Below are 17,191 nucleotides of genomic sequence, written 5' to 3' on the forward strand. Positions count from 1 at the left end.
TTTTGGCAATAGAACAGAACAGATCATAAGTCAATATATTTACCAATTATGTTGGTGGGGCATCAGGCCAGGTGAGCTATGAAAGGGCAAACAATTCTCCTCTATATTTTCCTGATGTTATTACACTCTTGGCTTTAGGGTTGATGGAAGTTAAAAGTCTTAGACTTAGTGATATGATTCAGAAGGTTTATCTAGACTTCAGGAGACATAAGCCAGACAGAGGTTGATCATGTAACGTTGGCTCTTGTTCTGAAATATTCCATTTCTCCATCACTGTGCTGTTCTAGTCAGCCAAGCTTTGGTAGATTGCTCTCAATCAAATGTGACTTCTGTAGACAACTTTGGTTCACAACAAAATAAGTCGTCTTTTGTGACTGATTTCTTCCACTTGCCATAGAGTTCAAGGCTGTTTCGACCCTCTCCTCCACTCTTCTCCCTTCTCTGAATATTATTCCACTGAATAGCTATAGCATATTTTGTTTGTTGGCTCATTGAGGAATATTTAGTACATTTATAATGTCTGGCTATTATTAAGTATTGTTTCTACAGGGACAGCAAGATGGCTCAGTCGATAAAGGCATGTGGTTTATCCCCAGACCTCACAGAAAAGTCAAAGGAGAGAACTGTAGCTGGAGAATTTCTCTCCAGCTCCCACCACCAAGTCCCGCCAGTCTCAGAGCCCACTTATAAAATAAACACATAGACTCTTACATTATTTAAACTGCTTGGCCATTAGCTCAGGCCTGTCATTGTCTAGCTCTTACTCTTATATTTAGCCCATTTCTATTAATCTTTACTTTGCCACATGGCTTGTGGCTTACCGGTACTTTACATCTTCCTTGTCCTGATGGCAGCTGGCAGTCTCTCTCTCTCAGCCTTCCACTTCCCAGAATTCTTTTCCTTGTCCCGCCTATACTTCCTGCCTAGCCAATGGCCAATCAGTGATTTATTTACTGACCAATCAGCAACACACTTGACATACAGACCATCCCACAGCACTTCCCCTTTTCTTTTCTTAAAAAGGAAGGTTTTAACTTTAACATAGTAAAATTACATATAACAAAACAATTATCAAGCAAGAATTACAGTTATAATATTAAAGAAGAGATCCTATCTATCTTATATTTGTAAGTTTAAGGTTTTATATCTAACTTATCTTTTATTATAACTAAGGAAAATTGTAAGTATCTAGTCTTTAACCACATCAAAGACCTCAGAAGGATATACTACTACCTGAGAAATGGAGAAGGATATAAGCAACTTTTAGGAGTCTTGTAGGGTAGACAGAGACAGCTGAGCCTGGACAGTCATCCAAAGTTTTCTTGTAAAGTTAGGGCATCTGTCTTCAGCCCACAGGCCTAGAGTCTCTTATTCACTTTTCTCTGTGTCCTGTAGAATGTCTGGCAGTTTTCTCTGCAAAGCAGGAACCTGAAGGACCATTTTGTCAAGCAAAGTTCAGTGGTCACCTTTGTATGGGTCCTGCATGTCCAGTTGATCAGACAGTCCAGGCAAGAACAGTTTCTTGCCCAAATGGCTATTTTTGTCAAGGTGAAGATAAACTCCATATAGAGTGTCTTCGATGCCCATCCTCCTTTCTGAAGTAAATCGGTGCTGCCAGGAGCAGACATGTCTCACTGTCCAGAAAGTCTAAATTTTTAAAACATTTTAAATGCCATATTCTGTAGGTCTTTGAAGTGTTTGAAGACTACCTATCTATCTGAAATATATCTATGTATACCTAGAAGACTTAACTAACATGGCTACAAATATTATCATAGATGACTAACTATTAATCTATTTTTTAATTATCCATTACAATTTTAAATGAGTTACATAAACATAATACCTCAAACAAGAATAGAAATATATATACAGTATAACAAAATTAAGTTTAAATTTGTATCAATAAACTAAAATCTATAGCGATGTAAAACATTTTAAACAAATTGTTACTCTTTAACAGTAGGTTCATTAATCTACCCTTTCATCCTATCATATCTAAACTATCCCCTTTTTTTCTTTAGAAAGAGATTGTATTTATAATCAACCTGCTTTAAATAAAAATATTGGTTTTTGTCTGTCCCACACCAGAGGGCTCTTCTGATTTGGGACATAAGAATCTCTTAACCATTTTTTTTTTTGAGCAATATATCTGGGTTTAGAGGGGGAGTGAGCCAATTCCATCTCTAAAGCCAGCTTGGTATATTTGGGAATTTGGGCGTAGCTTCTCTTACTACTTCCTGCTGGATGGGGGCGCTGTATCTTATGGAGACAGAAAGAAAATTTTAGGATCATGGAGTAGTCCGTGAGGCTGTATATCTGAGCCAGTTGACTTGAAACCATTCTGGATGTTGAATCATCTGGGCCATGGTGTCATTGGAGACCTTTCAGGGGGTCTTGGCTGGTCAAACCTGATGTATCTTAATCTGGAACAAATCCATAGTCTCTGGCTTTCTGTGGAAACAAAAGAGACTCTTTTCCAAAGCAACATATCCTTATATCCAAATTTTGAAGTCAAGGTATCTTTAAAGTATACATATTGGTTTAACTCAGCTTCCTTTACAATAAAATATTTCTCTGCAGTTAAGAATCCCAAAGACAACACAATCCAGATTCTCTGTGTAATATCCATTTTTACGTGGCTTATTTTTTATACTACCTTTACTGTCTCTTTTATGACTTTATTTTTTAAAACTATGTACTTGTTTCTATAACTCTATATATCACCTTTTTTGTCTCTTTCAAGCCTACGTATCTTTTACACACATTGTAAACTATTACATCTGAATCTGTCTTATTGTGAATCTCTTGCCTTAAACTGCAGCAGCTGTGGCTGCTGGCTCCGCCCACTTTAGCTTCCCAACATGGCGGTAGTCCGCTTTCCGCCAGCTCTGGGAGCCGTAACTCTCAGAAATAGTGGGTCTATGCTTTTACCAAAGTAGCGTGTAGCCCAGAAACCTCTTTTTTTGTTTTGTACTAGCAAAGGCTAAATTCACCACACAGTTTAATGTGCTACTTGCAGAGGCCTCATTCCCACCATACTGCAGGTCAGAGTGCACGCTAGGAACCCGCCAGTAGCTCAAACCAGCAGCTGCCGCTTATTTGAGAGAGACAATTAGGAAGCTGTTTTTAGGTCCGTTTTAGAATCTTTTTTCTAAGTTTTTATGTGGAAACTCTTGCCACCACGTTGGACGCCATTTGTTGCTGGAGAATTTCTCTCCAGCTCCCACCACCAAGTCCCGCCAGTCTCAGAGCCCACTTATAAAATAAACACATAGACTCTTACATTATTTAAACTGCTTGGCCATTAGCTCAGGCCTGTCATTGTCTAGCTCTTACTCTTATATTTAGCCCATTTCTATTAATCTTTACTTTGCCACATGGCTTGTGGCTTACCGGTACTTTACATCTTCCTTGTCCTGATGGCGGCTGGCAGTCTCTCTCTCTCAGCCTTCCACTTCCCAGAATTCTTTTCCTTGTCCCGCCTATACTTCCTGCCTAGCCAATGGCCAATCAGTGATTTATTTACTGACCAATCAGCAACACACTTGACATACAGACCATCCCACAGCAGAGAACTACCTCTACAAGGATGCCTTTTGACCTCTACATATGTGCCATGTCACAAGTGTCCCCACACACAATAATTTTAAAACAATTTTAAGTGATTGTTTAAAAATGCTACTATGAGCCGGGTGGTGGTAGCGCACGCCTTTAATCCCAGCACTCGGGAGGCAGAGCCAGGCAGATCTCTGTGAGTTCGAGGCCAGCCTGGTCTCCAAAGCGAGTTCCAGGAAAGGTGCAAAGCTACACAGAGAAACCCTGTCTCGAAAAACAAAAACAAAAACAAAAAAAAAAAAAGCTATTATGAACAAGCTTTTGTGAGTCTTCAATTTTCTACACATACACACACACACACACACACACACACGCACAGAGGAATAGGAGTGTAGGCAATATGATAATATGACATCTGTTTAACTTTTTTACTATTTTATATCTCTACTGGCAATGTATGAATGCTTCAATTTCTCCACATTCTGACTTACATTTGTGTTTTCTGTTTTAAAAATTATTTTTATATTAATCCTGTGAATATGATGTGGTTTTCCATTGTGGTTCTGATTTGTGTTTCTTTAATAAAAAATGACGTTGAATGTAGCAAGCTTTTTCTTTTATGCCACCAGCCAGCTCCCAAATCATGACATGGAGACTAATTATTAGTTTTGGATGCCTGGCCTTAGTTTAGCTCTTATTTTAATGTTTCTCTTTATCTACCTTTTGCCTGGGCCTTTTTACCTTTCTTTCTGTTTATATCTTACCTTCCTGCTGTCTCCATGGCTGGCTGGTGGCTGGCTGGCTTCTGGCCCTGGGCTGTCCCTTTCTCTCTCCCCTGTTCTCTTCTCCTTCCTTCTCAAGCCTAAATTTCTCCTTCTATTTATTCTCTCTGCCCAGCAGCCCTGCCTAGCCCTCTCATGCCTAGCTATTGGCTTGTCAGCCTTTTATTAGACCAATCAGGTGCCTTAGGCAGGCAAGGTGAAACAAATACAACACATCTTTGCATAATTAAACAAATGTAGTGCAAACAAATGTTGTTGGAGCCCATCTAGGTTTCCCAGTGGCTTTACCCAGCAGGACTGCCTAAGAGGATGATTGGACCACGGGCCTGAGTACCAGGTGTTTGGAAGGGTCTACACATGACTGCATCTAGCAAGGGGGAGGTCCTTTGCCCTGCCCCTTGGTATTGTTATAAAAAGCCCTTTGGAATAAAGTTCTGGGCCGGTGGATAAGGATCCAGGTCCACCGAGTCTATCCTGTGTTTCTCTCTGTTGCTCTCCCTCTTTATTTCTGTGTAAATTTCTTATCCCTCATTCCTCAAGAGTCCCTGGGGTAAATAAATGTGGGAGCTGGTCTCCCACAAAGTGTAACATATCTTTACATCATTAATAAAGGCAGCAGAAACAGATATAACACACCTTCACATAGTTAAATATTCCATAGCATAAACAAATGTAACACATCTTTGTCCAATTGAAATAATATTCCACAACAGTTTAACATGTTTTCAATATGATATTTTAATGAATTCTTTGAGAATTTCATACACTTATTTTGATATATTCACCCCTACTTCTACCCATAAATCCTCTCAGACCCAAGCCTCCTCTTCCCACTGCTCTCAGCTTTGAGTCCTCTTCTGAATGTTTTTATTGGCCATTTGTGTTTCTTCTCTGACAAGTGTTGACTCAAGTCCTTTGTTTATTTTAAAAGGTGGGTAGTCTTTCAGTTGCCGAGTTTCCAAAACTATTTATATATTCTGATACTCATATCTGATATTTACTTTGTGAATATTTTATTCCATTCCATAGATTGATTTTTTTTCCTTTGTCAATAGAGTCCTTGGTAGCACTAAAAGTTTTTAATTTTGGTAAAGTCTAATTTATCTTTTTTTTTTTCCTTTCAATCCTCTACTTTGGGTACAACAGTGGCCTAGTAAGGAAGTCATCTTGGTTTAACTTTTACAGGGAGAGCGACTTCAAAATGATCAGTCTTTTCGTTCTCTTTCTGTTTTGCTCAGCCATTCTATACACCTTCTTCTCATCCTGGGGATGGAACCCAGGAAACCACTATGCTGCTTATGCTGTGCCTCTGTAATAAATCTCAGATTAGTCAGTATTTTTGTCTATAAAAATCAACCACTTTTGCTTAACTCAATAGAACACACTCATAAAATGAGATGTCTCCCAAGCCTAGAATTGCACATGAAAGTCAGTTTTTAAATCTGCTGCTACTTTGTCTTTGATACTGTCTTCACTTTGCAGATGAGAAGGTCAACTATTAAGAAATTAAGCTATTTCTCTGTGTCCCATGGCTCAACGTGGGGACCCCGGACTCAGGTACTCTTAAATGTTATCCTCTTCCCTTTGGCCATGAAGAGACTATCAGGTTTAGCACTCAGGTACTCTTAAATGTTATGTTCTTCCCTTTGGCCATGAAGAGATTATCAGGTTTTTGACAAACTGTTGTAGAGGCTCTTTCCCTGGGGAGACACAAAGAAACAGCTACCTCTTTTGGAGAGCCAATGACAAATTTCCAGAAGAGTCTGTGGAAGTTGACCTTGGGCAACCATTGAGGGTACTTATAGTGCAGGGTGAGATTACCTACAGCAGCCACATCACCAAGACTTGTCACCGCAGCATAGATGACTTCATAGCTGTGTAGGTGGAGTGGCCATTTCAGTTAACCTTCCACACATACACATTTTAGTGCCTTCCAAGACTATAGAATTACTACAGAGATTGGGAGGTGCAGTAGGAGGGACTGGAGCTCAGGTGAGGGGCCTGGACTCTCTGCTTGTACTGGATCCTTCTAGGAAGGAGCATCGTCAGTCAAGAAGCCTGACATCAACAATTTTTTACAAGTAATCACAGCTACTGTGATGAAAATAATGAAATGACTGTTATGCTGGAGGACAACTTCTACAACACACTAGGAAAAGAAGACCCACTTCAAATAGGTAAGTTGGCTCCAGAAGGTCAACTTTGGCAGGTGCCTAGAATGGCCTTAGAATATTAAGAAAGCATTAACAACAAAACATTCCTCTCCCAACTAACTACAAGAGAGTTACAGAGACAACCAACAGACAAACATCTACCAAATGCCTGGGGTAACAGTCCGTCTGCATTGTAAGTTACATCAAGGCTAACAGGTGAAAGACACAACTTTCATGTAGTTTAGCATTAGTGTCAACGGCTGGGAATGGTTCCCAGGGAGGCGTCAAGGAGGCTTCCACAGTGCAGTGTTTTCAGACCTGTATATTTTTGCATCTATGAAATGAGAGAATTCTTCTTGAAACACTGGCATGGATATAATTTTTTTGGTTCATTGAATTAATTTAATGTTTAATTTTTGAGAATTTCATGCATGAGTGCTGTGCACACACACACACACACACACACACACACACACACACACACACGTTTTTTAAGCTAGGTTTCCTGTTGGCCTTTAAATTTCCTTAGTGTTATTTATCTCTTCTGCCTTTCCATCTTTATTGCCTCCCCTCTTTTCTTCCAATTAACCCACCCCCTGCCCCATCTCCCACTCCATATCACCTGTCCTGTTATCCCCCCCTCCCAGTTCCTTCTTCCCACAACAGTCCCTTGCTGTGGGATGGTCTGTATGTCAAATGTGTTGCTGATTGGTCAATAAATAAATCACTGATTGGCCAGTGGCCAGGCAGGAAGTATAGGTGGAACTAACAGAGAGGAGAATTGAGAGAACAGGAAGCTGGGTGAGAGAGACACTGCCAGCCGCCATGATGAGAAACAGCATGTGAAGATGCCGGTAAGCCACGAGCCATGTGGCAAGGTATAGATTAATGGAAATGGATTAATTTAAGCTTGTAAGAACAGTTAGCAAGAAGCCTGCCACAGCCATACAGTTTGTAAGCAATATAAGTCTCTGTGTTTACTTGGTTGGGTCTGAGAGGCTGTGGGACTGGTGGGTGACAGAGATTTGTCCTGACTGTGGGCCAGGTAGGAAAACTCTAGCTACAGTCCCTTTCTATTTTCCTTGCTCCTAAGGTTACGCCAAGTTGTATACTCAAACCTAAAGTTTGGTGGCTAGGAGCCACCAATGGGAGCAAGTGAACATGTGGCACTTTCTGAGTCTGGGCTACCTCACTCAGTATAACAATCTCCAGTTTGGGATATAACTTCAAAAAATTTAAAATTATTTTTATTTTATTACTATTTGTGTTTGTATAACACAAACACAATGGTGTACACATTCTGCATGGGGCGTGTGGAGGTCAGAGGACAGTTTTGGAGAGTCAGGTCTTTCTTTTCACTGTGGGCTCTGGGGAATGAACTCAGGTAATCAAGCCTCCATGGCAAACACTCCTACCTGCTAAGCCATCTTGCCAGCCCAATAGGACTTTTACAAATTTCATGACATATGGTCAAATGATGACTTCCTAGAAAATTAGTAACATATGATCCCATTAAAAAATTAAAAATAGGGCTGGAGAGATGGCTCAGAGGTTAAGAGCACTGCTTGTTCTTCCAAAGGTCCTGAGTTCAATTCCCAGCACCCACATGGTGGCTTACAACCATCTGTAATGAGATCTGACGCCCTCTTCTGGCCTGCAGGGATATGTGCAGGCAGAACACTGTATACATAATAAATAAATAAATCTTAAAAAAAAAATTAAAAATAAAAAGTAAAAAAAGGGGCTAGTAGAGTGTTTGTCCAACATGCATCAGACTCTAGACTCAATTTCCATAAACAAAACAAAATAAACAAAAATAAATAAATGGATAAAAGCTATGGTTTTTTTTTTAATCTTATTGATCATAAGTGATAATGTGCTCAGATCTCTAGAAATGAGATGATCAGGTAAATTACAGTTCATGTTCTCATGTATTATTGTGCTCAACAATTATAATGTGACCATTCTCACAGATATATCTGTGTTAGTTAGGGTATCTTTTGCTGTTATAAAGCCATGACTAAAAGCAACTTGAGGAGGAAAGGTTTATTTCAGTTTACAGTTCTATATCACAGTCCACCACTAGGACAGGCACTCAGCAGGGCAGGATCCTGGAGGTGGGAACTTAGCAGGGCAGGAACCTGGAGGCAGGAGCTGATGCAGGGGCCATGGAGGGGTGCTGCTTACTGGCTTGCTCCTAGTCACTTGCTCAGCCTGCTTTCTCATAGAACCCAGGACCACTTGCCCAAGGGTCCTGGGCCTGCCTTCATCAATAGTCAATCAAGAAAATGCCCCACAGGTTTTCCCACAGGCCAATCTGGTGTGTTGCTAGAGTTTTCCTGCCTGGCCCTCAGTCAGGACAAATCTCTCTCACCTGCCAGTCCCACAGTCGTTCAAACCCGACCAAGTAAACACAGAGACTTATATTGGTTACAAACTGTATGGCCGTGGCAAGCTTCTTGCTAACTGTTCTTACAGCTTAAATTAATCCATTTCCATTAATCTATACCTTGCCACATGGCTCGTGGCTTACCGGTATCTTCCCATGCTGTTTGTCATCATGGCGGCTGGCAGTGTCTCTCTGACTCAGCCTTCCACTTCCCAGCTTTATTTTCCTCTTTGTCCCGCCTACACTTCCTGCCTAGCCAATGGCCAATCAGTGCTTTATTTATTGACTAACCAGCAACACATTTGCCATACAGAACATCCCACAGCACTGGTGCAGACATTTTCTCAGTTGAGGTTCCTGCTCCCAGATGAATGTAGCTTGTATGACGTTGACACAGAACTAGCAGCGCAGTATCTCAGCACTGAAGGCTGAGGTAGGAGGATCACTGGTTCAAGGTTAGTCTGATTCTGTCTCAAAAAACCAAGAGTTGGGCATATAGCTAAGTCCCAGAAGGCTCACATAACATCCTAGCATGCCCCACATCTTATACAGTCTGATTTACCATACCATTTTGCATTTTAATTAAAATCCTAAACAATAAAATTTATAGAATGTTATTAAATTGTCTGTTTGCATACAAATTTTTGACAATTTGTATAGAGAATTGCCATCTAGAATATTTAAATGAGTCAGCATGAATGACGGGAGGTCAAATGTCAAACACCAGCTTGAACTGAAACACTGCTGTTCGACATGGGAGGAGAAAGCCGAACGAGGCAGAGAATGGAACTTTATTTCCCACGGTGTAATGAAAATGTACTGCTATTTAATCTTTGTTTTTCCTAACCTTGGGCAAAAACACTGCTATTTGTGGATCAAAACCATGAGCAACAAGTGATCAGAGTTAAAGACTAAGAAAATGCCATTGCAGCTTGTTTCGCTTCATATTTTTGCATAAGCTATACAAACTGGGATATACCAAATAAATCAACTTGACGACATATAAACCATGAAAGAAAATAAAAAGGCAAGGGTGGCTAGTCAATGAGATGCTAATTTATGAAAAGGTTAGTTTCATTGTGTAATTACAGCTGTTTCTGTCTCTAGGAGAGTGCAGGTGGGAGAGAGCGGACTAGTGGAGGTAACTGTCCTGGGGTAGTGTCTTTGGGGTATTTTGTATCTGGATGCAGAGAGAGAAATAAACACACTTTCACTTCGAACCTCCCGCAGAGTTAAAAGGAGTCTTTCTCACCACTGGCAAAAGAGACATATGGCTCCTCTCTTAGCCTCTGCCTGTGGTGCTATTAGCATATCAAGGTCTACTCTAGCCTCTAGGCTCCTCCAGCCCCTACTGACAAGTGCCTGTCACAGAGTCGTTCTGACTCTCCACCCCCACCCTAAACCTCTCCAGCCCCTGAGCTTCCCTTCCCTTCCTCCAGCTTCTCTGATTCCTATATAACCCGGCCATTTTGACTACACACTTGTGGCCTCTCTGTTGGTTCTTCTCTTGACTCTGCTCCTGGACCTCTCTTCACTGTCTGTTTGTCCTCCTCTTCCTTTTCTCTCTCTTCCTGTCTCATTTTCCCCTCCTTTCTCCTCTCATGACCTGGTTCAGCCTAGACCCTTCCAGATGCCTGAGGCTGGGCTCTCCCTCATATCTACCATAAACCTTCTCCTCAACCACACCTGGGAGCAGTCACGTCCTCATTCTCATTCACTAGCTGGTGTTTAAACATGCTTAGGGTATTAGCATCCATGCTAATTAGCTCCATGCACATTTACTATGCCTCTGGTTTAAGGTTATGGATTACCCAGCAGTCGTGGTTATCTCCCTTTAGGGGGCATCTCTGTTCTGCCCTCTGGTGTTCTTTAGCCTTCATTGAGAATTATGTATCTGAGCTTCACAGGATCTCAGCTGTTTGTGGCATGGGCAGCTTCGCTTATATACTATATACAGTGCATCTCCTCTTGGGCAAACTCTTTGAGAACTATGTTCTCTCTCTGGCAGGTCTGATGAAAACTCCTCACTGTATTTGTCCTCACGCCCTATCATGCCTTAGCTCCAGGGGTGCTGACAAGGGAAGGGAAGGTGCCCACAGGCCATACCTTTCCCTTCACCATCAGCTGCTTCACTGCAATTTATAGCATAAATTATTAAGGAAGTATATTCAACTTGTTTGTGTATGTGAGCATGTGTGTATGCTCATCGGTGCACTGGTGCATGCATGTGTGCAAGCACACAAACATATGTGCACTGGTGTGAAGGCCCAGAGGTCAATCAACCTTAGATGCTGTTTCTTAGGACAGTTGTCCATCTTGGTTTTGAGATGGGGTCTCTTCTCTGGGACTCACCCATTAGGCGAGGCCAGCCCCAGGATTCTTCCTGTCCCGGCCTCCCCAGCACTGGGATTCAAGCATGTACCACCATGCCCAGCTTTTTATGTCGACTCTGGGAACTGACCTCTGGTCCTCATGCTAATGTGGCAAGCACTTTGAGGACTGAACTGTCCCCTCAATCCTTAACTCTATTATTATTACTTATTTATTTTTCTAAGACAGGGCCTCTCTGTGTAGTCCTGCTGCCCTGGATCTCGCTCTGTAGACCAGGCTGGCATCAAACTCACAGAGATCTGCCTGCCTCTCTGCCTCCTGAGTGCTAGATTTAGAGGAATGTGCCACCACTGCCTGGCTGTATTTCTTAATAATGAGGCAACGAATAACTTGAGGCAATGAATAACTTGTGGGTAGCACTTTGGAGTATAGCTGAAGTGTCATTCCTCAGGTTCTTTTAAAATATAGTACATTGTCACTGACCCAATGATCTGTGTTTTAAAGATGGAATCAGAGAAACAGTGATCATATAAGCATACATGTTCACCATTTTGAAGACTAATTTAGCCACAGAATGATTTCAGAAAACTACGATCTATCAGGCCCTAAGTATGGAAATACTTCCCAAGGACATGCATCGAGAAAAGTAAATTAAATTCCTGGCTGATATTCTATAGCCATGAGGCCAGAAGTGAACTAGTTATATAAAGATCAAGTGTGACATGAATTTAAATATGGACACCTTATTTAAGACTTTCACTCCACCAGCTGTCCAAACTGTACCTTTTTATTATTTTGTAGTACTGGTACTGGGGTCAAACTACAGACTTGAGCGTGCCAGGGAAGCACTCTAGCACTAAGTGGGAGTCCTTGTCCAGTGTTTCCGCTCTGCACCAGCACTCACTGCCTCTCAGTAATTGATCCAGTTTCTGTGACTGCTGACCCCAGGACAAGCTCTGCATGAGGAGGAGGAGGTTCCAACCTTCTCCATGGTCTCCACTTGTTGTCTTGGTCTTCCCCTCAAGATGACTACGGATATTCATTATAACTTACTTCATACGAGAGCATTTCCGCTCAGGGAGGCATAGAGTAAAGGAAAGGCAAGGGGCTCAATGGCCTCACCTTGTTGCCTGGGGCATTAGTCAACGTTCTTAACGCATTCCTCTTTCCTGCTCTGGACCTTACCTTTCATGGCACTGAAATCACCTGACACTCAGGAGCCCTTTTCCTTTTTAAAGATCACCTTTGTTATTTGTAGCCTTCCAGGCCCCTAAAGACTTATCTGCTTCATTTCCTGAGGGCTTTAGAGAATTGCCAACCCTCTGTCTTTGCCCTTTTTATCTCCACATTAAATAAGGTGACTTACTGGTGTTAACTCTCTGCCACTGATGACCTGTAATAACCTTTCCAAGTTCACTGCTCTTTGATACATGTGGGGAAGGTGACGCTCTGTCTCTGAGCTCTCTCTGTTACACAACCATGAAAACATTGTACAATATTATGCATCTATGCAGGGGAGTATGAACAAGGCAAAAAATTACAGTGGACCTCCTTTTTATCTGATTGTATCATTTATGCTATTATTCATGACCTTGAGCTTTTCCAGCTATTGTACTGCTTGCTCTCCAGTTTCAGCTTGGAGCCCCCACCTCCACCCACCCACCCTCGCTCAGCACCCCAAGTCCTCTAGCTCACCCGCTTGAATGAGCTTACTAGAGTCTCTGCTTGACTGGCTTACTCTAATAAAGAGTCACTTCCATGTCCCATCCCCAGACTCCTTCCCTGCTCTCCTGAGCGGACCCAGGCTGGTCGTCCTAAGTGTTTGTGAGGCCCCCGCCATTCATTCTCTCCTATGATCTGCTGTGGCAAGCTGAACACTCCCCATACCAACTCACCCCCTCAATCACTATGGAGGGGGGAGACCCCGAGGCTCCTGGAGGAACTGCTGCCACTCTTCAAACTCCCTGCACTGCCTTTCCCACCCTCTACCCTCTGATGACATCATGGCCTCTGACAAAGATAAAACTGATCACAAGATGTCTCCTCATCCCAGCACCAAACCCACCTGATCCCAGGAGCTGTCTCTTCCATTGCTGCCACTGAGAGGCTATATGGCTTCGTGTACACACACACACACACACACACACACCTGAGAGAGAGAGAGAGAGAGAGCGAGAGAGAGAGCGCAGGCATCTTTCATTCGTTGTTTCAGCCTTCTGCAGATGTTCCCTCTTCTTGGTGGAGTTGGTTTTTTTGTTGTTGTTTTTGAGACAGGGTTTCTCTGTGTAGTTTTGGTGCCTGTCCTGGATCTTGCTCTTTAGAACAGGCTGGCCTTGAACTCACAGAGATCCACCTGGCTCTGCCTCCTGAGTGCTGGGATTAAAGGTGTGCACCACCACCTCCCTGCTGGAGTTGGTTTTTAAACAGCAAGTGATTTTTTTTTTTTGTCCTGGAAAGAATCTTTCTTCAGAGCCCAAAGGCTTGGCTGTCAGAGAGGAAACACTTTACTCTCTAGTGTCCAATATTAGGGGGCCTGTGAATTGAACTGATGAAAGATTGGGAGAATTTTTTTTTGTTTTGTTTTTTTTATCAGAAGCATGTGATCAGAGAGGCAGGATTAAGGGCACATGGGCATTGTAAGGGGAGGGGAGGGCCTATTTGCTTTTCTACTGCTGTAACCAAAAAGCACCTTGGGGGAGGAAAGACTTATCATCTTACAGAATTTGGAAGAACATTTGTAGTTTCCTTAGGCATTAAATGTTTTTAATAACATGTTGGTCATTGTCACTTGAGTTCCCCTGGTTGAGGACTGGAAGTCTGCTAGGGCTGTGTAATAGGCCTACAGCTGATTTCCAAATAGCAAATATTTCTGTACCATAAAATTCTGAGTTCTGCTCCACAGTGACAGGGTGTTCTGCTCTTGACTGTCCACTGGAAGGTACCATACAGCCTCTTATCTCCCACAGATAACTCCTGGGCCAAGAACACATCCTTCAGCACAGGCTGGCTTGACCTAGAACACTGTGTTCCTCTGGGTTTTACTCAAAAGTGGACATGTAAAAATGGCCAAAGCCATTTACCCAATGGTTATCTATATTCATGATATTCAAATCCAAAGAGGCCACAGTGTCACCTATTCTCATTAGAACATGATAGAAAGAGCAACATTGTGCATCTACCTTTAAGGGATGCCTCAGATAGTTGGCCCTCTATACATTTCATAGAAGCAACAGGTGTTCAGATTCCAATGGAGTTTAATCTCCATTTTCTGGTACTTGTATGTCTTATTAGTGCATCCGGATCACAAGCTGTTTGCTGACCACAGAGTCCATGAAAATTGATGTTATCAACATGAGCCAGAATAGTATTCTGCAGAATGTCATTTTATGTAAGGCCCCTATGAGCTCTATTTGTGGAAGACAGCTGAAAGGTTTACAAAGCCCTAGAATGTGTCTGCCCTTTGTGAAAGGAAACTACTTCCCACTTCTTAAAATGACCAGTAGTGGAAAGAAAACATGCACCAGGTCATTAGTGCCATTAGGACACAGATGGAGTAAGACTGGTACCACAGTGGAAGAGCTCTTAAGACTGGAGCTTCTGTGTGATTAACTGTCTGAGAGTCTACCAGCATTCACCACATGCATCTGGTTTGGAAAATGGAACTGAGGAGAGTGAGATTCCAATGGAGATGACCCCCCTCTACTATAGAATCTCCTGATAGTGGTGCTGACCTTTGCTCTACCGAATGAGATTACCTCTGACTCACTTGGCCTTTCTTTTCCCAATGCCCCTTCCATAGATCAGGTATGGAAGTATTCCTATGCCAATTTCTATTGGTGATCAAGGGAATAACTATAGGGTGGGCTCAGAGAGCCAAAAGATCTTCTGTGCCTTGAATGTAGGTCAAGATTCCACTTATCACTTAGTGTTGGTGAGTGTCTAGCAGAGAGGCCATGAGAGCATTCCAGCTTCCTTGATGAGTGTCAGTGCAAATATTACAAAGTCTGGACGTTACCTTTTGCCTAGTCTACAATTGCTCTTTTGAACAGTCATAAACCTATTTGGAAAAGTAATGGAGGAATATGTTATCTGTATTTTTGTGGTGTCAGTATAGCACTCCCCTTTGGTTAGTGACTCTGGATCAAAGAACAGGTTCATGTTGACAAACTGGGTGAGAGGTCATGATTATCTACCAGAGCTTGTCTACCCAGCTTTATGTGGGAGCTGGGGACCTGAACTCCTGTCCTCAGCTTGTGCAGTAAGCCACCTGCCCATCCTCCCTTTTGTGCTGGCCCCACTTACTGCTCTTCACCCTTTTCTCCCTGTTCCATGGAAACACCCGATTCCTCTACATCTTTTTTCTCTGCTAGCTGAAACAAGCTAAGCCTCATTAAGGGAGAACACGGCTAAGTTACACGAGGGAAAAATGAATTCCTGATCCTGACTTCGTTCCCTCGGGTTCCCAAAGCCCATGCACCTCTACTGCACCTGTTTCCCGCAGGGCACAGCAGCCGGTTGCCAGAAGCGAGAATATTCACTGTCAACCCTAGGGGAGAACTACCCACTGAAGACACTTTTCTGGCAGCCTACATGGTCTACTCTCCACAAGACTCAGGGGGTAACCTCCAGACGTTTCTGTAGGTGGACAAAGATGGATAACTTATCTGTCTTTCAGTAAACCACAGTCACACCCTCTTCAACAAGACCTCCATCTTTTCCTTGGGCATTCTGTCCCTGCTGTATTGGATCTTGCACATTCCTGCTGTACATCCTTTCTTAGAGACCCACATCTCTCAGTAGCCAATCCTGTATCATGCTGGTCCCCTCTTAGAATTAGTTCATTTTGTTGGATTTGACCTGTCTTGGAAGTCCTAGGTTCTTTCTTTTACCCTAAACACCCTCATCTCAGCCCTTGAGATCTTGCTCTTTTTCTACTAGGACCCAAGTTTTGGCCTCAGACACCTAGCAAAACTGCATTCATCTTTAAATTTCTACTACCTTTATAACTAAATCTGAGGCCTGCACATTAGTTCAAAGCACTACATGGTTCAGTGATATAAGGTGTTCTTTAAATGGTGATATAAGACTCCTGAGTTTGATATCCTATATTGGATGACTGATGGATTTGTTCTTCTGATTTTTCTTTTTCAAGACATCTAAAACCATTTCTAAACCAGCCAACTTTATTCCTTAGCCTAATGATTTCTCCTATCATTGGAGAGCCAATGCCTCCCACGAGGCAATGCTTGCCTTATGTCTCCACGAATGAAGTCTTGGTACACGTTTTACTGTTGCATTCTGTCAGTTATCTCTCAATTTAACCATTTGCCATGAAGTCCTCATACTGAATCAGAATCCTACCCTCAACGTCTCACTTGCCAGGCTACTTCTCTTATCAACTGTTACAGCTTAGATGCCAGAAAAGCAGAGCCCAAGACTCACATGGAAAGCTTTTTAAGTGATTCTAGGGAAATGAATTCGAAACCTGTGAAACAGTGGAAAAACAAAAAACTAATGAATACAAGGGTATGTTACTGATGTGTGATGCTTTAGGAGTTTGAGACTTGTGATTCTGATGAGTTATGTGGTACTCAGAATTTTCCATCCAAAGGATGAGAGAGAACTCATCTATAGGTTCTTGCTCCCCACTGTTCAATGGGTTGTCTGTGGAATGTCAATTTGCACTTCCCAGTAGGGCAAGTGGCCTTCAGTACAGCCATATAGGATCCTTATGGGTTTATCTCGCAAACTTGGCATCAGAAAAGCCCCATGACAGATAGAGAGGTATGTTGTACAGGTGTTTATACATGAGCAAAACTGATTGTGGCAGTAATAAGTGGTTAGCAAATGTGATGAGTAGATGGCTGACATAGTGATCAAGGAGGAGACTGTTGTCAAGTTCCAAAGCTAAGCAGAAGCTATGGTAATTTGAATTTAATTTTTAAAAATTATTATTGTGTGTGTGTGTGTGTGTGTGT

Source organism: Peromyscus eremicus, chromosome 10 (genome assembly GCF_949786415.1).
Source record: "Peromyscus eremicus chromosome 10, PerEre_H2_v1, whole genome shotgun sequence".
NCBI classification, from domain to species: Eukaryota; Metazoa; Chordata; class Mammalia; order Rodentia; family Cricetidae; genus Peromyscus; species Peromyscus eremicus.